Raw genomic sequence first — 26,618 nt, 5'->3', positions numbered from 1 at the left:
ATTGATTCCCTGGGATCTATCATAAGTTCACATGGATTACCCAAAACACTGTTAATTTCCGTTTTGCCTCCCGTTCTAAGATTCTTTATTACTGTCCAGAAAGGTTTCCCTGCTGCTTGACCAAGCCTTTCCAGGTTATTACCGAAATATTCCCACAACTTCTTTTTGGATTCAATAACTTTTTGTCCATCTGTTTCTTTCATCTACCTACAATTCCCTGACTGCATCGGCCCTTGCTTGGAGCCATTTCTGATAAACTTTTTTTTTTTTTTTTTTACGTTTACAAGCTGCTCTCACTTCATCATTCCACCAAGGTGTTTATTTTTTTCCCATATTTACACACAGTTGTTCCTAGGCATTCCCTTGCTGTTTCTAATACAGCATACTGTATTGTATGCCGCCCATTCTATTTCTATATTCTGAACGTGCTTACTGTCCACTTTTCGAAACTTCTCACTAATCATATCCATGTACTCCTGTCTAATTCCCTCGTCCTGGAGATTTTCCACCCTGATTCGTTTGCAGACAGAATTCACTCTTTCTATCCTGGGCCTATACTTACTTTACTACAGATCAGATAGCGGTATTTGTCATTGAGAAATCCCCGAAAAGCCTGTACATTCCTAACAGATTTTCTGAATTCGACGTCGGTTAAGATATAGTCTATTATGGATCTGGTACCCCTACCTTCCCATGTCTAGCGGTGAAAAATCTTACTGTATGTTTGAAGAATGTATTCGTAACTGCTAAACCCATACTAGCACAGAAGTCCAGTTAACGCTTCGCATTCCTATTAGCTTCCATATGTTCCTCACATTTAAAAATCACCCTTGCGTATCCTTCAGTTCCATTTCCAGCATTCGCATTGAAATCGCCCATTATCACTATCTTATCCTTGCTGTTGACCCTGACTACGATGCCACTCAATGCTTCACAAAACTTGTCAACTTCATCCTCATCTGCACGCTGAGACAATTCTCGTCCTAATTCCTCCAACTGCCAAATCTACCCACATTATTCGCTCATTTACGTGCCTAACAGAAAACATGTTGCGTACAATGGTATTCCTGATAAACAGCACTACCTCACACTCTGCCCTTCCATTTTTAACACCCGCCAAGTACACTTTATAATCTCATATCTCTTCCTCAATATCTCCCCTTACCCGAATATCACTCAGACCTACTCCTAGCACATCCTGATGCATCCTCTTTGCTGACTCTGCCAGTTCTGATTTCTTCCTTCCATAAGCTCCATTAATATTGATAGCTCCACATCGAATTCCATTTCGTTCGCCAAGTTGTTTCCACGGTGTCCCTCGCCTGTGATATGGGAGTGGGACTCCATTAACCCCATAGTTCCGAGGCTTGCTTAAAATGTTCTGAGCTCGGTAAATTCGTGAAACAGGTTGGTGCCCTACTTACACATAGTCCAAGTGAGAATCTCTCTTCTAACGGGTTAGGGACCACTGGTAGATCCTACAGTCCCAGCCGCCTGAGCATAAGGAGGGCCATGACTCAGAATATGCCCGAGATGCCCATTCCCATTCCGTAGCAAGTGGTATCCCGACTCTCAGGACCACTTACTAGGCCACTCAGCCGTTGCCCATGGTTACGAACTAGGACATGACTACAGTAACCCACACCATGAGCAAGAAAGGATGCTTTAAAAAACTCAAGAAAACAGAAAAATGGTTTGGATGGTGGAGCTATATAAGAGAAAGGGAATCGGAAGAATAAAAAGTGATTTGATCCCATCAATAGATTGGAAACAATCAGCACTCAAGAGTAATACTGAAACGAAAGTTCATAGAAAAATCTAAGGAGTGTTGGTGGTGCTCATAACTGTTCCAAGAAGAATGAAAACAATGCAGCCTTCCTCTCTTAATGATAATTTGGTTAGTAGGGGGGGGGGGTGTTGAAAGAGGTCCGACACTTGGAAAATTGATGATATTGGCAAGAGAAATGAGGAGCAACGAAAATCATGAAAATAAAAGACAAACTACGCTTCGCAAACCTAATACCATCTGGGTAGGAAGAGTACAGTAGTTAGCCAAGAGAGATCGGACAAAACCAAAGAAAAGGTGGATACGTAGCAGATGTGGCCAAAGGTGTTTAAGTTGGCCCGAGGTGTTCAGACAGGAAAGACATGGAGAATGGAACCCGCTAACTGAAGGAGTTGGATAACGTGTCCTGAGGATGAAGAAGATAAAAAATACATCAAACTAGTCTACAGACAGGATGATCAAATAGAAATATCATGACTTATGTCAACAGAAATCTCTTCATTTTGACAGAGAGCCAATTATATTTCGTACCTTGAAAGTTCCGAGAGCTTCAGGTGGGATGGGGCCCAAGTTCGTAAAAACATGAGACTGACTCCCCAATCCCTGAACCATCATGATCATGACAATTTATATAAACTTGAAGACATATTAAAACAGAATGATTTATTTAGTGAAGACTTGGAGTTCGTGGCAAGGCACACCCCGTGCATAGCGAATAGATTACAGAGCTTTAAGGATTGGATTGACCAAGACTTGCTATATATCACGGGGCTGCTCCGATGATGTTCTCATTACTCGAGTGGTGTGGGAAGGAAGGGTCTTGCTTGGTATGCGGCTCAGAGTCTAGTCGGCCTGGTCCAGATTGGGAGCCCGCAGCCTGACTGCTCCTTGCTTGCTCGAACGTATTCACACCCACAAATCAACCCTTTCCTTTCCATTCCTCCCGGCCCGCACCCGCAAGGGGAAGGCGAGATCGAGAGGAAATGGGAAAGTTTACTTTGATAGAAAGGAAGTGAGAAAAGCGACCAGATTTCACAGCATGAAACATGTAGCAGTGAGCTGGTAGTAAATGTTAAAATATCCTAGACCTCGACACCTTACGATGTCTCAGTTCAATTACAAGGCTATATATAACTTATATATCCCTACTTCGTTCACAGTAGTACAGAGGCTCATCCCCACAGTTTTAATAAATGATACGCAATAATTACATATGAAATATCATGATTCAAAAATGTAAGGAAGATAACGGGAATGGAGAAACAAAACATAATCAGCTAGGCGGTTGGGGGGGGGGGGGGGTGCGTGTAGCGGAAATTATTGGATTCGAACCCCACTTTCGGGATCCCTGAAGATGGCTTTCCATCGTTTCCCATTTTCACACCAGGCAAATGCTAGGGTTGTAAATCAATTAAAGCCATGGTCGTTGCCTTTCCAGTCTTAGCCCTGACCTTTCCCATCGTCACTAAAAGACCTATCTGAGTCACTGCGACGTAAAACAAATAAGTTAGAATTAAACGAGGAATGAATCCATAACTAGACTATAGATCACCTAAGCTTATGTATTCCAAACAACTGTGACATTATAACCACCGTATCTGAATTAATACTTGATTTCTTGCAATATGTCAATTATTGCCACGTAAATATTGTTGTAAGCCATATCGATGATCGCCACGTGAATATTTCTTTAAGCCATCTCCGTACAGACCACGGAGTCCCCTGTAGAAATGGTATGTTAACGCCTCCTGCTGATGCACCCAGAGTCACGCGACAAAAAATTAAATTAACTCAGCTATAGTAACCATCTAATAGAACTGTGCCTTCGTTGCGAGACAGCAAAGCAACTTTCTGAAACATAACAATAAAGGATTAACAATGAGGGATTGGATTAGGTTTGCTATTTTAAGAGCTAGAGGAAACTCTTCAACACTAGTTTATTTTCTTTTGTTTCTTGTCATACAATATTCTAGATAAAGAACAATCTGACGATTATGAAGAGCATGATTTTCCTCTCTCTTCCTTTCTTTCATCTTTCTTGTGCAGCCATTTGAATGCTTTTGCGTATATCACAACTTCGTTGGTGCCGTGCTCCTGATACTCAGATCAGCATCTGAAATAAGAAACATACACTGTGATTAGAACAAAACTTCTGTGAAAATTCATTTAAATTGTTACGAAATCTTAACAAAAGTATTTAGCTTTAGATCCTACATTTCATGGTCTTTTACTTTATTCACGACTTTATTAGTATAATTTTTTTATGACTGCTATAAAATGATTTTCACTGTGAATTGTGCTTTGAAATGTAGCAGTATTGTTCAGTTATTGAAAGTAACTAAACTGAAGTCATTATTTACTAGATTTAAAGTGGAAATAATTTCATCTAAGCCCACAGTGAGTGCTTTCATTCGGGTTTAATATGGCGAAATGAGTGGATACTATTTGTTTTTGGCATGTTTATTTGGGATCAATGGATTTAACACAGAATTCTCTTCCTGCACTCATGCGTTCATCGCATTTAAAATTTACCCTGACTCATCGTATCTAGTAGGCTACTCTCGAACTGGGAGTCAAATAGTTAAGACCACTACCGCAGTACACCTCTTTAAAAGTAAGTTATTCGCTTTTGAATGACCTAGTATTTGCAGCCATGAAATCTGATTAACTGGGATGTGAGTTTTCATTTTAAACGCCCCATGTATTTTTTCCGAAGATTCAACAGATTTTCCTTTGATAACAATCTAGTAGCGATGTCACTCAGCTATTATACCCAGCACATGACATTATTATTATTATTATTATTATTATTATTATTATTATTATTATTATTATTGTTGTTGTTGTTGTTGTTGTTTCTGTTATTGTTGAAAATGAAAATCCACAGCCTGTTTCGAGTCATTCTACCGGGTCAGGAATGGAATGAATGAAGCCCCATCTAGGGCCGAGGATAGGAATTGTGCCGGCTGCCAAAGCCTGTCGCACTCCTCTGGGGCAATGATTAATGAATGGCAGTTGAAATGAAATGATATTGGAGAGTGTTGCTGGAATGCAAGATGACAGGAAAACCGGAGTACCCGGAGAAAAACCTTTTCCGCCTCGGCTTTGTCCAGCACAAATCTCACACGGAGTAAACGGGATTTGAACCAAGGAACTCAGCGGTGAGAGGCCGGCGCGATGCCGCCTATGCCACGGAGGCTACATCATCATTATTATTATTATTATTATTATTATTATTATTATTATTATTATTATTATTATTATTATATTGATTATTGTTATCTAAGGAATATCGAAATATGGGATTAAGAAACAAATTTTATCTCTCGTGGCTGGGCATTACATAGGCCTACATCGTTTCTGAACTGTAGGTGAAATATTCCCACAGGATAGTCCTGAGAGCTAGTAATAGACGTGATCGCACGAGGTATTTCAAGTACTTGTAAAGCATTATTTTGTTGTAGAACAGCGGACCCCCGTGAAGAGTCTTAAATTGCGACATGTCAGCCGCACAGTGCGCCAGGAATCGGCGAGTAGGTCGATCTATCGCCCGCCCAAACTTTGGCACTAAGATGTCTGTCTTCATCAAGTCTGTTTGGCAGCGGCCCTACGGCCAGCTGCTGACCAGAATCTTCTATCATTCGGCACGGTGTTTTAAGGAGAGCTTGTGTTTTATTCAGCGGCTGCCTGGCCGAGGCGGTAAAGGCGTGCTCGGTTCGCCTGGAAGGACGTGGGTTCGAATCCCCGGCAGGAAGCCATAACATTTAAGAAACGAGATTTCCAATTCCGGAGGTGAACATGGCCCTGAGGTTCACTCAGGCTACACCAAAAATGAGTACCAGCTAATTCCTGGGTGCAAAGGCGGCCGGGTGTATAGCTAACCACTCTACCCCATCAAGTGCCGAGGCTACGGATAGAGGAAGCCTTTACCTTCCACTCCGCCAAAGGTCTTCATGGCCTGTACGGAGATGACTTGGCTTTGCTTTTTGTGTTTTATTCCACATGCATTGCAGATGTTGAAAAAATGAGTATCAATTACGGTTAACGTGCTGGGTAGAAACAGTGAGGACCGACCCCGGTAAACAGGCGGATGAAATCGTCGGCTAATGTGACGAGTACCACCTATGGAATATTGAGATCGGCCGGTTTGACATCTTCCTTTACAATGATTTCGATTATTTCCTGTTTAAACCCCGGATAGACTCAAGAAATTTCTGTCATGTAGCCTGTTGTCGCTTTCCTCTCAACTCTTAATCTCAGTTGACCCAGTCCGACCGAATTTAGCTGTAGGGTTGGAACCTGGTTGGAACACTTTTGATCTTGTCATCGTAGAGGCACCGAACTCTGCCGTTCTCCTTCATTTCCTTCTAGTGGCGTATCTGATGTGACTCTCATGGCGATTTCAGAGATTCCGAACCTGTCGATGTTATTTAGGAACGGTTCTGTCGAAGGCATATCGGTGCCAGTCTCTCAGATTCCTTTGCCATTCCACCACTCTTCCTGAGGATCTTCCCTTGAATGACGAGCTGGATTGTTCTTTCCCTCGTTCATTGTGATATGCCTGAACTATTCTAGCTTCTCTTGTTTGATGGTATTACATAGTAAGGTAAGAGTGTATTCTGCCCGAAGGCAGGTCCGAACCTCCGTAGAGGTGTGCCTGAGCCGTAGTTTACGTACAGTAGGGTGGCCAGTTCCTTTCCCCTCCTCTCCCCAATTCCCTTAGCCCCCCCCCCCTCATCAACAGCGCGTGGCAGCCAATCCAAATCTTGACCACGCCCAATGTTGCTTAACTTTGGAGATCTCACGGGATCCGTTGTTTCAACACGGCTACGGCCGTTGGCGTATTACATAGTAATTTATCTTTATTCATTTTATTATTTATTCATTCGGCTCAGTCAGTTGGTTAGTCAGTTGGTCAACCCATGATATTCTAATCAGGCGTCGATAATCCAGATTTTAAAAGCTTCGACCTTCTTCTCTGACTGTACAGTCAATGTCTAAGACTCATTTGCACACAATAACACAGGGAACACGTAGTATTTAAAATTAAGGCTTTAGGTGCCTAGTGAACATTTCCGTGAAGTCTTCGCCGTTGATATTTCAAAATGTTGTCAAATGTAATGGTTGTACGCTCCTTCGCAACAAAAAGAATACTAACAATCGAAAAACGAGTCTGTCCACGCTGTTTCGCTGTTCATGGGTGAAACAAGTCTGATTCGGCTAGGGAGAGAACGTATGGTCGGATTATTTTCATATCAGACACTTTTATTTGTAGGCCTGCATGCCTGTAATACATGGGACCGACCACGTCTACGTGGTAAGGATCGTTTGGCTGTGAGTTTGCTTTCAGGAGATGGTCGGTTCGAGTGCATCCGTCGGAAGCCCTAAAGATTTTCTGAGGTTTCTTATTTTCACGCCAGAAAAATACTGGGCCACGGCTGCTAACTTCTTTAACGCAAATCTTTGCCATTTCAGCGTCGCCAAAAACCCAATGTGCCAGCGTAAAATTAAAAAGTGATGATCAATAGCAAAAATAAGACAATTATAATTGTGAAGTCTTGTGCTGTCACGAAAATTTTGAATCCGACTAAATTAACGGGATAATCCCTACACTCTTACGTAAGATGGGTCTTTCTCTTCCAGGTGCTTAACGTACTTAATTATTTCATATTTAACCCTCTCCAACTGCATGTCTCTCATTTCGGTTTATTGTCAGCTGCGTAAACAGGGAAGGGAAGAAAGTTTATAATCTTACGAGACAACAAGCAATATTTTAAGAGGTATTCGGACGTGGGTTATTATCTTAAAAATTCCACATGTGGTACATTGGCCGGGAGTTATTTAAGCAGACGTTTATATTAATTTTATGTGTTGCTAACTGATGAGTGTTTTAGATCGTTTATAATGAAATATGGTTTTTATTTTATACCTCGCTTAATAATTTTACGGTGTTGGGGGCCACCGACATACCGGAATTGCGTTCCGCAGCACTACAGTACTTTTAAGCGCTGGTGTATCTTCCGACAGCTGAGTGAGTACCTTTAAATATCACCAGTCTGCCAACTTGTTCTTAGAATTACATTGCTTAATTGATTATCTGAAAGAACTGTGGCCCAATAGTTCGTTACCGGTTTTCACCTGCCAAGATGTCTGCCACCCAGCCTGATGACCTGTAGATGTTATCTTCACCCATAGCGCTTTACTTTCTTGAGCAGGTTCACGGTCTCTCATAACAGACAGATCCTCAGTTGGCCTTACGAAGCTGAGTGAATTCTGTTATTAGCCTCGTCGGTAATCGAAATTAGGGCCTCTGGATAATGAAATTGTCACGCTAGCCATGTACGTACCACGAGGCTGGCCAAATTGATTTCATGTCCGAATTAATCTGGTAAAACATCGCTCTTTGTTTTTCTAAAAGCAGACCATCTTATTATTACTATATTAGCTGCAACCGAACGTTCTAAAAGTGGCAATGCGGCTTGGGTCAAGTAGCTGTTAGCTTACACTTGAGAGAGACTGGGTTCGAACCCACCTGTCGGGAGCCTAGAACATGGTTTTCCGTGGTTTCCCATTTTCACACCACGCTTTAATTAAGGCTACGGTCACTTCTTTCCCAATCCTATACCTGCCCTATAGCATTATCGCCAAAAGAGCTCTCTGCGTCGGTGAGACGTAAAAAAAAAAATACAAAAAGAGTAATATTTACGCTATAACATATTCCGAATAGAACCAGCCAATTAGACCTCGTGTCAATTTGGACTTTCCAGTCAATATCCTCGCAACAGACCGTTGATATATTTTCCTTTCTTCCTTCTTTAAAATAATACGGAAATGTTTAGTGAAGTTTTGTGTTTTTATCATTTGTTGTTGTTGACGGAGTGTGTGGACTACCAGCATGTGCCTAAATCTCTCGCACTTGCATTGCAGCCTGGCATCGCACAGCGCATGAGCCTTGTGACTCCCCTCTCCGAGCCAACGGCGCGTCCGTCCCGACGCTCAAAAACACTCCGCGCGTGAGTAGGAGTGAGAGGGAGCGAGTGCGACGAGAAGTGGAGCGAGGGAGAGAGCGATTGGGGAGTGAGGAGCCAAGAGGAGGGACCGTAACAGAGGCGCCTCTGTTGCGTTTTAACCGTGGACCTCTCTATGTAGCATCAGTCTGGTTGTAACCGCGCTTCTGTCACACCACAAAATAATCGCGATTCTGTTTGAAAATTAACACCACAAAAATATAATAATAATATTATTAGATACATATGACTCACCTCCGTGTGCCATTGTGTAACGCGAAATAGTTTCTATTGAAAATATATTTGAATTGATAGCAAACGAAAAAATACTGAAATCAATCTTCCCAAATAACTGAGCACAACTTTAGTGTAGTGCATGGTCCGCACGTGGAATCTGTAAATACTTCTCATCTTATTTTATACACCGGTTTAGAGTGTTAGGAAGAAACAGATCATCATTTAACATTTTTAGGTTTGAACCTAGTGAAACGTGTGGCACGTGTGAGGAAAATACTGGACACTTAAAGTAGGTGTGGAGTTAATGTTTCGGAATTCACAAGTTTATCAGCGTGAATGAATCATTCTTACTTCTTAGAAAAAGGAGAGTATTAATCCAGAATATTTTAAACACTTGTTAGTCGCTGACACTTTCAAGTGGAATACGAATAATTTTAAATGAGGTAGTGAAAATTAAATACTTTTATTCTTTGAGATGTTGTGATGGTTATGGACACTAGAGAAACAATTACAAATCACCCGAGGCCTTCGAAATAATTACGACAATCAACATAACTTTCCTTTTGTGATATTGTCTCTTACAACACTACAGTTATACAATTAATTTTTATTACTTGATTCTGATACACTTAACATCTTAACTAGTGAGTGATTAGAAAAGTATTCTGTATTTCAATATTTTGAAATGATTAAAATTGTAGAGACTTAATTCTTTGAGGAACATTCATTGTGAATAAACAGACAAGTGTCATTGGTAATTCTATTCCTGTCTGACCACTAAGGTAATTGGAAAAGAAGAACAAGTGAGTTTTGCGGATTGTAGTCGTTTATCATTAATGTTAAGTTCTGATTGGTTCAAATTGTTACTGAGAGATCTTAAGTACGCTCATACAAGGAACAAAAACATCAGACAAATAAAAAAGAAAGGTTAATAAAGCCTTTAGTTTAAATCAAGACATCAGGGCAACCTTATATCTTCCTCTCTCTTGCTCTTTTCGCCTGTGTGTTTTACATCCTACTCTGTTGCCCCTGAACCACTCTTTCAAAACCAGTCAGTGACGAGGAGTGTGTCTGTGTCGAGGAAAGAGGGAGAAGGAAATATAAATGAGCAAAGGAGAGTGAAGGAGAAAGAGAGAGAGAGAGATACAGCAAAGAGAAACGATTTCGTCACGCAAAGAACATTAATAATATTACATAGCAGTATTGTGTACAATGGACTTCACATTTGTATAGCGGACTATACGAAGAGCGCGCTGGTGGGGGAAGGGAAAAGAAGAAGACATCCGAGACAAGTATACGGGTATTAATTATTCTTCCTTGAAGTGCATGCAACATGTCCATTGGTAACATCTGCAGCTAACCGAGCGGTTGACATACAACAATCAGTGCCACATAACACATCTCGTGATAATTTGTTCCAAGTGTTATTTCTGATACTGGTTTACAGACAATTACGAGGTAAAAGAAATATATATTATTTAACTATTTCTGAAATAAGACTGTGATATATGATAGTACTTTATAAGCTTTGTGAAAGGCACAATATATTAAAGTAATAACATTTTTAATTTCTTTTCATCAATTAGAGTTCATCTCTATACAAGTTTAAAATTCAGAGAGTGAATCATCAGTAAACATTGGCTTGCGTTGTTTGATTTAACAGTGATATACGAGAACTTGTGAATGGACAATAAATTTTTCTAGTGGAAGTGAACTTTAAGGTTGTTCATATTTGTTATTCATGATGCTACTGTTTTCGGTGTAGTCACGTCCGCTGTAATAGCAATACTTCTCTGGCCACGTGCTCTGCAAAGTTGAACCGCTGTAGTCAGACCTTCGGTATGTGTGCACAATTTTAACGGGACGCCAGCGTCGCCTATCTTGCTTTTCTGTTGTTTTTTTCTCCCCAAACAGAGGATGAAAGTACCACCACGCATGTGCAAAGCACATGTAGAGCCGCGCCACGCTGCATCCATAATACATCAGTGCGTGATGAATGTCGGAGACTGTTACGTGTGGATGTGTTAGGGGAGGTACGGACCACTACATCGCGATAACAGCCACTTGATTCTTAACTTCACTCACCAAGACGTCAGGCGGTGCTTAAATCTTCTCTCGTCGCGTCGCATAGAGACTTTGGAATTATTTAAACCTGTGACGGAAAGGAAACCTTTGAATGAAATAAAATATATGTTGGTAGAAAGTGTTATAAAGATCTCTATTAATTCATCATTCCAAATACAGACTTCATTAAATGTCTTCTTGTAACGAGTTATGATGTGATGAAAAATCTTGATTAGAACTTGACAGACTTGAGTATTTCATGTCAGAAATGCCGTAAAATTGAGTGATAAATAAGAAGCATAATAGTTTCAGCGATTTGTCCCTTATTTTAAATGAATGATAAAAGTTAATACCAGCAAATGACTCAAATACTGTATGTCGTAATGTAGACTTTCTTAATGTTCTTTAAGTGGACGATATTACCTAGGCGGTAGCGCCACTCACTACCTTGTGATAACGTTCTATTATCGTGGACGGCAGCGAACATGTGCTTCAGCTGGAAGGTCGGTCTGTTGTAAACAAAGCGAAGAACAGTGTCAGTGGATGAAGAGGAGTACAGCGGTGTGGATGAATGTGGACAGTTTCACACAGCAGCGACTACGACAGGTGTCAATGCATCCTGGTGTGGGTTGAACAGCGGCAGAGAAGAAGTAGACGAAAAAGAAGGAGAAGAAGGAAAAGGTCAACGAGACGCGGGACTGGTCATCGGAACGAACCGTTAAGGTGAGGAATATTTCAAGTGCTAGAGTATGCATGCTTCTTCTGTAGTTAACAATTACTAAATCCATCAACAATCTGTCATTTGACACAATAGTAAAGTATGGAACGAACCTCTAAACGCAGCTCAGTTTTGAAACTGACAAGACAGTTTGTCTCACTGGGGTACGGAATGATATTATTTTGGAATGTCAATCCCTAAGAAACGAAATATTCGATTTCTTGACTTATTATTTTCACTGACGTACATGATGGACTGTTCGTTGGAAGTTCAGGGGCTAGAGAATGCATTTCATTCCTTTAGTCACTAATAATGAAACCATAAATTGATTCTTTAAGAAAGTGAAACAAATGGAGAATGTTTGCAGTGTTGAAATTGTCACAACTGCATGTCACATATAAATAGTGCCTCAAATAATTTTTTCTTAAAAAATTGAGTCCCGCTGGCAAACATAATTCCATTAACGAATATATACATGACTTCATAATTATTAAATAATGAGATTAGTTATCCCCATATCTTCGTCACTAATATTGTCATTCTCAAATAATTACCAAAGGTAATTTTCTTTTCTCTATAACATTCTGTGTCACTTATCCGTTTGTCCTCACACCCATTTTCGGAAGAAAGAGTTCTTATTTGAAATCAAGAAGATTTGATTGCTTTATGAAATCACATTTTTATTAATAATGGTCCCATTATATTTTTTGAATTTTTGAAAGTCGAACATAAAATAAGCCATATTTGATGCCTTTAAAAATTAAGAACGGACATTTGTAGTAGTGAAATTTTGGTGATAAAATTCAAGGGAACTCTTTAAAATTCGTAATTATCAGAACGCTATCTTCCAACATAGTGCTGTACTTAAATGATGAAGCATGTTCATGAGATATAAGATATCGAATTCGTTTTGATAGTGAAAAGTAATTAACAGAAAATTTTGCAAAGTGATGCACTCTAACCTTGAAAATACATGCACCGAAATCTTACATATTTGAGTTGGAAGTTTTAAGATTCAAAGAAAGGTACGTTCTGATTTCCATTAAATTTTACGAGAGCATTAATTTGCTTTAGATTTTATTCTTGCACTTAAGAGTATCCACTTCGTCGGCTATTTGAGCCCATGACCCTCTGAAGTATTAGTTATTTCTTCAGTTTTTATTAGAACCATCCTTCATAATCATACTCGATGAGTCATGCAGTACGATTCAATAGTCTTAACATTAATAATTTGGAAAATATATCACCGGTTGATTTACACAAATATTATATTCGTTTCTTGCCAAATGCCGATTACGTCAATCCTGAGTAAATTCATACAATAATCTAAATTGTTGAACTAATTTACAGTAGTCCAACAATACAAATTTACCACATATCAAGATATAGTGATATGATCGCGGCATGATACACGATTATGATATGAATAATTTATCCATAGAAATCGATGTAAATGAGAATAACGATAACGTTGAAGAACCAAAACCTCGAATGTCACAATGCTATTCCTATCCATTATTATCTCTTAAGACAAGGTCACGCCTCCCATCCACGTATGGATATGCAGTCGATCAGAACAATTTTCCCGTTGTGATCATATTTCTATGCAAGTGTGAGTGTATAAAAGTGTACAGCATATCCCAATATCCGGTACCATCCTTTATTATTACAAATGGTGGTAATAGTGGTAACGTCTTTGTCTCATATCCGGAAGTCCTGCATTTGTGTCCTATCAAGTACAGTATTTTAATCCTTGTCAGAGGGTTGAAATAAAACGCGTATCCTCATGAGATCACCGAAGAGCTGTTCGAAAAAGGCAAGTCATATGGCTGAGAGGTCACCACGTTCATAACGTGTTACTTCGATATCAGCAGGCTACCACCTGGATGGCAGTGGAGTGGTCTCTTCGGCAAATCCAAGCCCATGAATTAACTGTATGTTATACTCAGGATATACTATATTTTTTGTAGTAGGCCTAGTAGTAGTAATATTTCATAAGGTCATTACAACCTGTTGTAACCCTTGTAAGACAGGCGCTCCGATTAGGATGGCAGCGTCTGCCATGGAAGGGAAAATACGTGCCATTGTAGTGTAGGAAGGTGCCACCCCGAGCTACAGAAATTAATTACAGGCAGTTAAAATGCGCACTATTCAACGAGAAATCGACCCAGAACACTGCGATCTGAAAACTAGAGCGCTGACCAGTAGTATACATCGCCGGTCAAGAAACAATATCTTGTCTGTCACAACGCTCTTCCTATCCATTATTACCCTTAAGATTGGTCACGCCTCACAGCAACATATGGATATGCAATCCATCAGAACAACGTTCATTATGTTCGTTTTCCTATGCGAAAGTGAAAACCAAAATAAACGTTATATATAGTACACTGTAGCAGTGCCAAATACGCCATGCAAACATAACTTACTCTCCAACAGTGCGGTACGGCAAGGTTCACTTTCCTTTACATACTTGTATAGGAAAATGATCACAACGAAACTTTTTCTGATGGATTGCATATCCGTATGTGACTGAAAGGCACGATCAGTCTTAAGAAAATAATATATTTGTAGAGCATTCTGACATACGAGGTCTTGTTACTTCGACGACGATATACAGTATGTTTCTCAAACATTTGCGGATGACCACCAGGATCCAGAAAACAAAACAAAACAAACAAAAATTAGAAGTTCTGCCATAGCGAGAAAAGTACCAAACGTTAATAACTAAAACAAAACATATCATGAATTAGCCTCAACAGAAGAAAATTAAGAAACTCAAAGACAACTGCTGTAAGTTAATAAAAATACAAATGCTTGGATAAAATGGATAAGGAATCTTACAGAACCATAAGAAATAGTATTTTGTACCAATGTACCCTGTAACTTGAGTACGGAGAAGGTACAACTGCATAGAAAGGTCCTGGGGTATATAATTCGTGCTTTCAGTCTTCAGCATTCACTCCGCCTGGTGGCCATGATTATTAAGGCGTTGAAGTCTAAACGGTCTGACACCACGGTTACCCGGTTCGAGTCCCGCTGGTCGGAGAATTTTCACCATCAGAATGTTGGCCGACAGGGTAGGTGGTGGTGGTGTACAATTTGTAATCACTAGATTGCGTGCCAAAAGGCTGGAATAAATTCCAAACCTCTGCGCAGTGCTCATATGGAGTAAGGGCATATGACGCAGTTGATTGTGATTTGCCCGTCGGATGAGGAAGTTAAGCCTTAAGCAGATCCCTTGGTGCTATCCGACAGGAGTAGTCTATGTGCTGGCACCGGGTTTCACCCTCTCCCTTCGTGCTATCATGTATCACGTTATTCATTTCACCTCATTAACTCATCTGATGAGGTTGACGTCAGGAAGGGCATCCGGTCATAAAAACCCAACTCGGCAGTTTCATTTCACCTCATAACCGACCGCCTTGGAGAAACGGAACAAGGATTGGACAAACAGACAAAAATCTTCAGCATTCACTGCTTTTGTTCTTTCTAATCAGGATTTTCTTTGGTTGTTAATTTATAGTCTACTATAAACATGATCTGGAATTTTTAGTTTACAAATCCATTTACAATCTTTCTAGGAGAAAATACCTGCAAAGTAATCAGATATTGTATGTATTAATTGAATCAAATGATCTAAGAAGCTTTTTATCGATAGGCCTATTTGTTACCATCTCATTTTATTCGCCGAGAAAAATATGTCTTTCGAAAATTATTACGGATGTTGATGTCGTTATCGTCTTAATACGTAGGTATAACACAGATAATAATAATAATAATAATAATAATAATAATAATAATCATAATAATAATAATAATAATAATAATAATAATAATAATAATAATAATGATAATAATGCAGTTTCAATAAATATCTCTGTGTCCAGACCCAGTTGATAAACTGGTGTGCTGAGTGAGAGCTAGATACACCTTATGGCCTTGAAGCTAATGTATTTGGGATATAAATATTACTCTGATCACTGCTCATATCGGGTCTGATAATCATATCTTTGCCCCTTAAACCATTAATAACCACAGGTTCTTGTTCCCAGACACGTCAGATTGATGTGTCTGATTTTTATAGTCGTAGTTAATTATGTCAACATTCGTACGGTCACAGCTACCGTTTCCAGGTATTTCGATTTGACCCATGTAAGTTGCCTGTGAGGCAATGTTGGCGCATTGTCAGATGACAGAGAAAGTTACATTTTTGGATATCTGTGGTCGAATATTAATGAATGATATGGAGTAAACACCATTTACGTTATCAGATTATTTTGCAATCCGACAACGTAGGGCATAGAGTGCCGAATAAACACTTCTTCTACTCCTCAAAAATCCTGTACAGAGGGATGTATTTACGCTATTTCTAAGGTAATTATAGTGTGTAAAGGGAGATGAATAAGAGGATGAAAACAATCACGAAGCTCTCGAACTTGAGAAATTAACCAGACACGGTCGAACCCGGGTAATGTGCTCCGAAGCCCACTGCACTGGCTATTGGATCGAGGAGCCGGAAACATTCAAGGCTCTGACCAAAACAGAAAACAAACAAGTTTGTTCCAGTGACACCAGAGATAACTGGCTTATACCCTCCGCAGATCTTGCCTTTGATCATAGGCCTATGTCGAATTTCAGCTGTGTTTATATCAAGCATTAGAAATGTGCGGTACCGAGCTCGATAGCTGAAGTCGCTTAAATGCGGCCAGTATCCAGTATTCGGGAGATAGTGGGTTCGAACCCCACTGTCGGCAGCCCTGAAGATGGTTTTCCGTGGTTTCCCATTTTCACACCAGGCAAATGCTGGGGCTGTACCTTAATTAAGGCCACGGCCGCTTCCTTCCAACTCCCACCTCTTTCCTGTCCCATCGTCGCCATAAGACATATCTGTGTCGGTGCGACGTAAAGCCAATAGCAAAAAAACAAAAAAAAAAAAAGAAATGTGCGATGGAAAGAGCAAACTGAATATACTGTTAAGTGAAGTTGACAACAATGACATTTCACACATTGATGACAGCCCATTGTCAAATCGCGGTGTCTTGACATTGTTTAGATATGACTTGGGACACTGAAATGAGTTTATCTTTGTTAGTTTTAACTAAGCTTTAAAATTATTCAGTGATAATGTTCCTTAGATGAAAGGCGAGATGGTTTGTATGGGTGTAAATTTTGTTCTTATTTCGATTATGACGTCCATTGTGGTTTACCAATTTCTAAATTTGGTTTATGAGAGCCTAATTTAAGATTATAGAGTCCTATTTCGGATGTGTAAGCTACTATGATCAGTGACTAATATTCCTAACATACTACTGGTTACGCTTATCCTCAAGAAATAGGGAAATATGCTCGGTCATAATTTGCCACTATAGATGATGTTTCCTACTTTAGAGATATGTATTTTTGTAAATTATTCGGTAATAAACACCCGAAACTTAGTGACAACTGATAACTAATTAGCAATTGATACCAGTCAACTGTAATTGTTTATCGTCTCTGCGGGTTGGATTATACGAAACATAGGATAATCGGTAACCTGGGTGTACCGAGCCTCCTCAAGGAATTAAATAATATATGGCCTATGAGTTTTCACGTGATTTCTTTACGAACTTTAGAACCACAAAAGAGGAGTAGAGGGGATGCGTCATTCTGGCCCTAGGAGCCTACATGTTTACCACGATCGTGAATGTGAAAACAGGTTCATGTGTAGATAAGAGAGTGTATTACGGGCAGTCGTTTATTTTCTGAAGATGCTGACCTCCTCAATGAATACGTAAGCATACCTAAACCAATGGAGAGCTGGCTATAGCAAATGGTTGACTTATTTCGATCAGACAGCGCCGATTAATAAATCCGGTTCAGTAGTAATCCATTGAACCCCCCACCACGACCACGTCCCGCTCTGCTGCCCAGGGAGACCCACTCCAGAATATTGTCACCGACTAAAATGCACATGCAATAAATCTCCAACCCTGTTAATGATGAATAAAAATTGGTTTATGAAAACTTCGCCAATTGCGATCGTTATAGACATTGGAAGAATTATGGCTATGTATCGGCAAGCTAATAAGCTCTTCACGTACTGAATAATCCCATAGATTAGGAAGTTAGATTGAATGTTTCTGTGTACCTGTGATACAAAAGTCCTCCGTATTTTATTAGTATTACATTTAAACTCTTGATCGTAACAAAGTCATAGTTTAATTTCTAACCATGAGATGTTATTATATTTCTATATATTCTCAGCATAAATGCTGAGCTATATCATGCTGATCGTATACTATCCATTGCAGTTTCTTAAACACAATAACAGCTTTCCTTCTACATCCACTAACAATTCCGTACACAGCAGGAAATATGTCGGGAAAACTTTCTCTTAAACTGTTCTATTACATTATGAATGTGTGATTGCTCGTAAAAAGCAAAAACTATAGCTGTGACCAGAGAATGCCTTCGGTCTGAGCATCGGTCGCTGGGCAGGCCAAGGCCCTTTCAAGGGCGTTAAGTGCCGTGGGGTGTTGGGGGTTTTTGTGACCAGAGAATAATTTGGACAATTGAACGAACGTAAGATTCGTTCAAAATACAGTATTATTTGTTAATATGTTCTAAGTTTGATTAGATATTTCTCTTCTTTATTTGCCTTATATTTTTTTGGTAAGGAAGAACATAAGGTATGTAATCCAACGGTGAAACGATGCACTGTATAAGGTTTTCGGACAGCATTGATCTATGTCCAGAAAATGTAATGAACTAAATGTTACAAGTGACATCTGACACTTAAAACAATGGAAGTTGAAAGTGAACATGAAAATAGGAAGAAAACTGGGAGCTATGAGATTCAGGCGTATCCTCGTATCTTTGGGACAGAACATCGAACCAATGTGTCTGAATTGGAAGAGTTGGGCATTCAGATATACCTCCTTCAGTGGATCGGACAGGCCACTTTTGATACTTCGGACACAATCGCTAGGAAAATTGGCACCATCAAGAAGATTGTGGTAGAGGACAAGGTTGATGGCAAGAGATTCGGAAGGGGTGGGGGTTGTGTACATCCAGCTCAGTGGATGAGCAAGGTGTTTTCTCTCTTAGGGATATCTCCGCATAAGGCTACCGAAATGACGCTAGATCATCAGACGTGGAACGACCAAATTAGAGTTTCACACGAGTCATCGTAATGCCCCGCCCAGCGCTGAGGACTTAGGAGGAGGTAGTGATTGTATGGAAGATGATTAGGAAAGTCAAGATCGTTATAAAGGCTGATGGAATCAGAATGAATCGGGCAAAACTAGTTTGCAATACCACAAATACGATTACACACTAATAGATATTTCATGAATTTGAAGAGAAAAGTAGCCAAGGCAAACCAATATTTATGTCGAGGAAAAATATATATTTTTTTGTTAGTTGCTTTACGTCGCACCAACACAGATAGGTCTTATGGCGACGATGGGACAGCGATTGGCTAGGAGTGGGAAGGAAGCGACCGTGGCCTTAATTAAGGTACAGCCCCAGCATTTGCCTGGTGTGAAGATGGGAAACCACGGAAAACCATTTTCAGGGCTGCCGACAGTGGGGTTCGAACCTACTAGGCCCTATCTCCCGAATACTGGATACTGGCCGCACTTAGCGACTGCAGCTATCGAGCTCGGTGGAAAAATATTTGGCCAGTAAGCACATCAGAATAAAGATCAGGAAAACTTTCGTAAAGTGACTTGTGTAGAGTACACTGCTCGATGGAGATGAACGTTGGACATTGAGAAAATTTGCGGTGATATACTGTACTGATGTAGATAAAGCGTAAAGAAAAGGTTAACGCAAGAATGGGATCCGGATGTGGAAACGAAACCCAGAACGGGCATTGTAAGAAGTCTTCTTCATCGTAGAAATTTCCTGCTGGTACAGGGTTCGCTCTCCGTTTCTTTGATCTCCATTTCGTCCAATCTACTATGTCCTCAGCGACGATACCGATAAAGATCATATACCCTTGCTGACTACGACCACCCATATTTGATTCGGCCGTCCACGTGGTCGCTTACCGTTGACGTCCTGTGGGTAGGTAGGTTTGCCTACGGAAATAGGTGCCTTTCTGAGAACATGGCCATACCAGCGCATCCGACATTGATGACATACTAAAATTGATTTCGGATGTTGTCATCGACGTGGTCAAACAAAGAAACACTCCTGATACAACGGAGCATGCGCATTTCTATGGTATGAAATTGTATTTTGGTGTCCATTGTTACCACTCAACATTCGATGCCATACATTTCCAAACAGTAACAATATTGTAGATCTTGGTTTTTGAGAAGCGTGTTTTTAAAATTGAAATATTGTGTGTGCAATCGTGACTCCTCATTCGAAACTTGTTGGCTTGTTGTGAAATATACAGTAATACGTTACCGGTGCTGCATTACGGTGTCGAAGGATGGAGATTAGAAGCTTCGTCAATTAATGGACTGTAGACTTTTGAAATGTCGATTACTGCAGAATGCTGATGATCTCGTGGGATGACCGTGTCACCCACGAGGAGGTTCTTCGTCGAGCCACGAAATCACGAGAGGAGATTATTCCGTGGTACGTCAAACACAGAATAGGAATAATTACTCCATGATGGCATTGAGTCTTAGAACCAGACGAAAAACAAGCACAAAAAAGAACACACTGACCTGGAGGGTACTAAATTTCGACGAGTCGAGGAGGATGGAAAGTTATCAAAAGAATTGGACATTAGAATATTTTTTTGAAAGCATTTGATACTATCTCCACAATTTCGAGAGTAAAATGTTTGGGGAAATAGGTTGAGTACTCGGAAGACGTCTAAAGGAGAACAGCCTGTGAAGTTTAGGCGAAGATGAATTGAGCAGAAGATAGAGAATAATGATTATATCTACAAAGACATGAATGAATATAGGAGATAAGTACGCTATTTCATAAGCAACGTATACACTTCGCAATCTGTACGGTACAAAGCATTATATATATTTTGTCATCAAACTACTACTCGCAAAAGTTTGCTACACATAAATGTTTTATCGCGGGCTGCAGCCTGTACTTAAATTAGATACGGATTTATGAATGTTAAGTGTGCTGTCGAGTTCAGAAAACTTGCGTTTGTGTAGCAATGTATTCATAAATTCGCACGAATACTGCACACTTACTTGTCAATCTGTCTATCTAATTGTTTATAAACGTATTTATACGCCAACTCCTCGTAAATCAGTTAACTAAGTGAGGCAAGTGAAGATCTTTATTGCTGGAATCATTCCATGTGCTGTATCTGGCAGAGCAATTCGATAGTTGCCAGTAATCTAAAAACAAATAAGCAGGGCGAGTTGGACGTGCGGTTAGGAGCGCGCAGCTGTGAGCTCGCATCCGGGAGATAGTGGGATCGAACCCCACTGTCGGCAGCCCTGAAGATGGTTTTCCGTGGTTTCCCATTTTCACACCAGGCAAATGCTGAGGCTGTACCTTAATTAAGGCCACGGCCGCTTCCTTCTCATGCCTAGGCCTTTCCCGTCCCATCGTCGCTATAAGACCTATCTGTGTCGGTGCGACGTAAGGCAAGTAGCAAAAACAAACAAAAAAAAAGAACAATGGCGCTAGAGTTGTTATGGCTATTGGTCTATCAAGCGAGTACTGCTTCGCCCACAGGACTAGATAGGCTATCACGAGGTAACTCGTGGTCAGCGCGATGAATCTTCTTAGATCTTATTCTTGCCTTTCTAGACCGGGGCCGATATCTCACCTTCATATAGCTCCTGAATTCTAATCGCGTAGGCTGAATGGACCACGAACCAGCCCTCAGATCCAGGTAAAAATCCCCAACCTGACCGTGAATCGAACGCGGGGACTCCGGATGAGAAGCAGACATGTTAACCATAGACAGCTGCCTGTAAATTTCGTTCTCAGGACCGGATCGGTGGTTTTGAGCTTTCGTGTCTGTTTGTCCGTCTGTTTCACCATCGCGGCGATACGGCTGGACAGATCTCGACCAAACTTCATATATAGAGTATACTCATCCAGGGGAAGGTTAAGATGTGCATATGATTTAAAAAACGCTGAACAGAATGGGGGTTTATAGAGAAATTTTCTTCCATATTCTCTTATGCTATTGATTTTCTGTAAAATTCGTGGACTAAGGTTATATGTGAAACGTCGCTTCATATTAAACAACGTTTGTTATGTATATAATTTTGCTTGGTCACTGGACACTTTCTTTTGAGGGAAATTTCGAGGCTGTTAAAATGTATTACTTTTAGGCCTCGGAAAGTATCGAAATATGGAGGCAATTTCAATGACGATGCAGACCGTGATTTCGTGGTAACTGCTTTCTAAACGGTAAGACATTTCGCAAAGCAGATTACACCATCGCTGCTCAAATTGGAGAGCTCTTCACCTTTGGTCCTATGCCTTATTGTCGTATCTCGATTCTTTATACATTAGATAGCGCAACATTTCTCGATTTTAATCATATCTCTCCAACTCGAATGTGACTGGCATTAGGAAAGGGGGCCTGTCATTATAATGAAAACTCTCCATCTCTATTGTGAATGGAAGTTGATAAATGAGCCTGCCCTTATTGTAGGAACTCCCGAACTCGATTGTGGATGGCAGTAGGAAATGTGGCCTGCCATTATAACCAAAATTTCCCCAACGTGTACCTTACATTAGAAACAACGTATGGGGTCCTAGCCGTTTTGTTTCTCGGATAGGGCTAAGAGACGTGCATTTTATTATAATCTTACTCACTGCGTACACAGTGGCTTACGAAGAACTACGTGTACAAGGTAGAATACCATGGCGAAGCACGGGTGCATTTTGCTAGTTATAAAATAAAACATGACTTAATTAGATAATTCAACTACCAGGTTACGTGGAATTAGATTGGTTTTCTAGCACAAGAGGCAATTATTTCTAGATTCCGGCTGGATTGGCGTGAATTTGTTTCCAGTTTATGACATGAATTTGGATCCAGTTTCATGATCAGGATCCTATACGGGAGAGAAGATCAAAAACTCACACTCAGAAGTGACTTTAAAAATTGTAAATATACATTGAATCATCCATCAACTAAGTTACTACGAGTTTTAATGGACACTACAGTGCCAGGATTCTTCTCTGTAAAAGGTGAAATTTGTTAGTCAGACTCTTTAGATTGCAAGCACTCCTAAATTCTATCAGACAGTGCACGTAGACAATTACACTATGCAACCGGTTCGTTCTCCACATTTTGCTCGAATATTTGGTGGAGAAATTTCACTGCAATTGTTTCTTCTCATTTCTATCTCCAGCGAGTTATAAAACCGCACACAAAAGCTATTTTTCTCTATGAATGTAATAAAAGTTTTTATTTTCATCATACATACTCAGGTAATGTAAAGTAGAATGTGGTATCATTGAGGTATCAGTGAAACCAGTGCCTAAAACGGTCAGAACTCGTTTGACAGCTAACATTATTTTCTGCACGTTTAGAAACGTGCTTCAAAGACAGTTGAACAAAAGCCCTATCCTGTTTTTGTCGAAGAATCAACATGGAACATAAAACAAGAAATGGCTGTTGTGGTAGTTTCGTGAAGGACAAAAGCAGATTGCACCACCCACAGGGGTTGTGTATTTGTCAGTGTCTACTAGTGGTGACTGTTTTCTACCAGTTTTAAGATACTCCCTCCCCATCGACAGTTTGAGATTTATGTGTCTCTTTAACCAATCCTCTGTCTTCATTGGTTAATCCTCATAACATCTGACAGGGACCTATTGCCACTTGAATGCCATACATTTTATAAATTTGTAATCTAAAGCAATGTTTAACGTTTTTGAAAGGTTGGAGAAGTACTACATTCATTGACTCAGTCAATTTTTAGCCTCATTGCTTGCAGTATAAAGATTTTCTGATCAGCGTCGGGAAAGAAGATTTTCTTTCAAAAAGAATTGTGTTCTCCTCAAGCATAATGTGCGAACCCTGTCGTGTATGGGTGTCGCTTTGACAAAAGCACTTTTTTTGTTATGTTAGATAAATATAAAAACAAAGTCATGTTCTTAATTGTAGCGGAACTCTGCCTGTTCAAACGTTGTCAGTACAAGAAAGGTTGAAATTTATTATGAACAACTAGGAATGTCTTCTTTTAGGGAGTGTTCCGAGACTGTAAATACAATATGAACGAATTCTTGCAGCTATCTAGAGGGACTCTCGACTTCACGAGCGTGCGGACAACTGAAATGGGCATTTTTGAACATGTTTTGTAAATTTTGTTAGACTATGTTCTCCAAAGCAAAACTGGACTGTAAAGGCTAAAATACTAACCGAAATACTAGAGGTGAAACAATTGTTCAGATATGTGATGTACAATAGATGTAGCGTCTCCATCCTTGTACAGGTTCGACTAAGGATTTCATCGTAGTCTGAGGATTCGAACTTAAATTCTACTACTGTAGTTTCAGGCTATTGTTAACTTAGCCGACCCCTACTATACCGGTGGTGGTGATGGTGGTGATGGGCGGGTCCGATGACCTTCGATGTTAGGCCCCTTAAAACAACAAGCATCAAGCAAGATGGTGGTGATGGTTGCTTAAGAGGGGTTTTAAGGCGGTGTTTTAAGAGGAAGTAAACTGGGCAACCAACCTCTCTTAAATCCAATCAGAGGGCAAAATTCGCAACGGAAGATGTGAAAATGAAAGAATATCTAGGCATCGGAAACCTAATAGGCCTACCATCGATGTCGGAAAAGAACAAGCGTTGACCAAGGGAGTTTGAATAGGAAAGGTGGTGAAGAGTCTGATACAAGTAAGTGGAAATAGTGCTAGACTCAGCTGGGAGAACTGTGTTCACCAACACTCGCTCCCGGGATGAAATCCTCTGGGATACCTTTTAGTTACCTTCTACGACAGGCAGGGGATACCGTGGATTATTCTACCACTCCCACCCACAGGGGGAAGTATTGTACCATCAGAGTGCCTACCACTTACTATTTTTTAATTCTGTACTGAGAGGTGGAATGGGGTTCTCTCAACCACATGAGTTACTGAGGAGCTGCCTGATTTGAGAGTTAGTGAATTCAATCGCCAAAGTCTAGAAATACGTTTTAGGATGTTGCCAGGCTTACCAAGTGACACTCTATTATCTATAGAACACAATTCTGAGCAACAGTCGTCTTCGCAGGTCAAGGCTTTTAATGGACTATTGAGCCACAGGTTATTTTGTTGATTTACTACAGAAGACGGCATTAAAGTATTTTGGCGGTAAGCAAAACAAGGTAGGTGCGTCAAATAAGGCTATGATTTAGAAGAGAAAAAGTCAGGAGCACAGTGAATAGGATAACGATTGATAAAAGAGATCAACATCTACCCTGTAGCAGGTTATATAAATTGGGCTAATGTAATGAGTAGGCTATTACCAATGTCTTTTTGCTTTCCAGTAGAATACGTCCTGTTCGCTACCTTTAAGCTGATATGTGTTCGCTATCACACTGCAGGCTAACATGACGCATAGTCACTGTCGTGCTTGAAAGGCTGTCATTATTTATGTCGATATCTAAGTGAAGTTGATTCACAGCGGTTTGTAGTTTCGTGAAGTGAAATAGCTGGCATTATATTACAAGATGTTTGTGTGAACAGTGATAAACAAATACAGATACCAGTAAACATCTCCACCATAACCGAAAGAAGTTGGTACTTGTGAGGGCCGAACGATCCGTTAGTGATGTCACGACTACTAGGTGTTTCACACCTAAAATATCACAGACAGAACTTTTACGCTACAGATACCGTGAAATGCGTAACACATGGTAACAAGTGCTCCTGCAGAAACATTCCCTTGTTCAGTGAGGAAACCAACGGCTAAGTTATGCACTTCACATTCTATATCTCGGTATCGGGTGGAATCACCCGCCTCAATTTCTTCGGATTTTTGCAAACCACACTTTATAATCTAACGTGAAACCTTCTCCCGAGTCCTTCGATAACTAGTTCTTCTGTACATTCATGGCTTGTACTTCGTCTAATCGCTGCTGGCAAACCAGCGTTCCGCGTTTGATCGGAAACTGCTTAGACACCGAAATGTTGCGGTATAAGAGCAGCTGTAACCAACTTTGACGTGGCACAGGGTGCTAACGGGCCGTAGCCTGAGCCACGCCATATAAAATGTCAGTAAATAAGAATGTTCTGTCAATGTTTGATGCTTCAAATTCGGTGATCAATCCTACATGAGCCGAAACACAAGCAAACAGAAAGGTACCCCCTTTGCTGCCGCTGTTTAGATAATACTGGTTCCTTCTACCCTTATCCTGATGATTTTCTGACATACAGTGGCGGTCAAAATAATAGAGCCACCACTATGGACGAGATTAAGAACTAGGATATCTATTAGTTCGCAATATCTCCACGAGTGCCGTGTTGTCAGTCCCTTTTAGACAATATCAGGGAAGACGTCGCTGCTGTCTGTAGTCGTGCGAAAGGAAGCGTTTGAGCTAGACGTTCGAAAAGATGTATGAAGGTAAGAATCTTATGGGTCAAAATAATAGAGCCGTTTTACAGAAGTCCCGTTCAAATTGATTTTTTGCAGTTGTTTTGGGGGCTAGCGATATTATTTGTCAACAAACCTCCACTCAATATTATTTTGTATGTAAACTGACGTTTGGTTTTGTTTACATTCTTCTAGATGGGCAGAGCAGAGCATACAAGTGATGATGGTCGTATAGTAATGTTCCGGATGTTCAAAAGTGGGATATCCATGAATCAAATAGCCAAAGATTTACACGTTTCGCGAAAACGAGTTCAGGACGCCATTAGAATGGCTAAACAAACAAAGCCG

General features: G+C 40.3%; 1 protein-coding gene across 2 annotated transcripts in view; it reads left to right on the top strand.

The window, feature by feature from the left end:
* LOC136885606 (homeotic protein antennapedia) overlaps positions 1-26,618 on the top strand; it is a 488,085-nt gene that overhangs the window by 111,977 nt on the left and 349,490 nt on the right. The window contains exon 1 of one of the 2 annotated variants that reach the window (XM_067158301.2): positions 11,731-11,817. The exons of the other annotated variant lie outside the window; for it this stretch is intronic. The gene's annotated coding sequence lies outside the window, so the exon portion shown is untranslated. Of the gene's footprint in view, positions 1-11,730; positions 11,818-26,618 lie in introns of those variants that run through there. 2 annotated transcript variants of the gene reach the window in all.

Source organism: Anabrus simplex, chromosome 1 (assembly GCF_040414725.1).
Source record: "Anabrus simplex isolate iqAnaSimp1 chromosome 1, ASM4041472v1, whole genome shotgun sequence".
NCBI lineage: Eukaryota > Metazoa > Arthropoda > Insecta > Orthoptera > Tettigoniidae > Anabrus > Anabrus simplex.
Note: the sequence above shows the minus strand (reverse complement) of the source record. Positions and strands in the feature narration are given on the sequence as shown.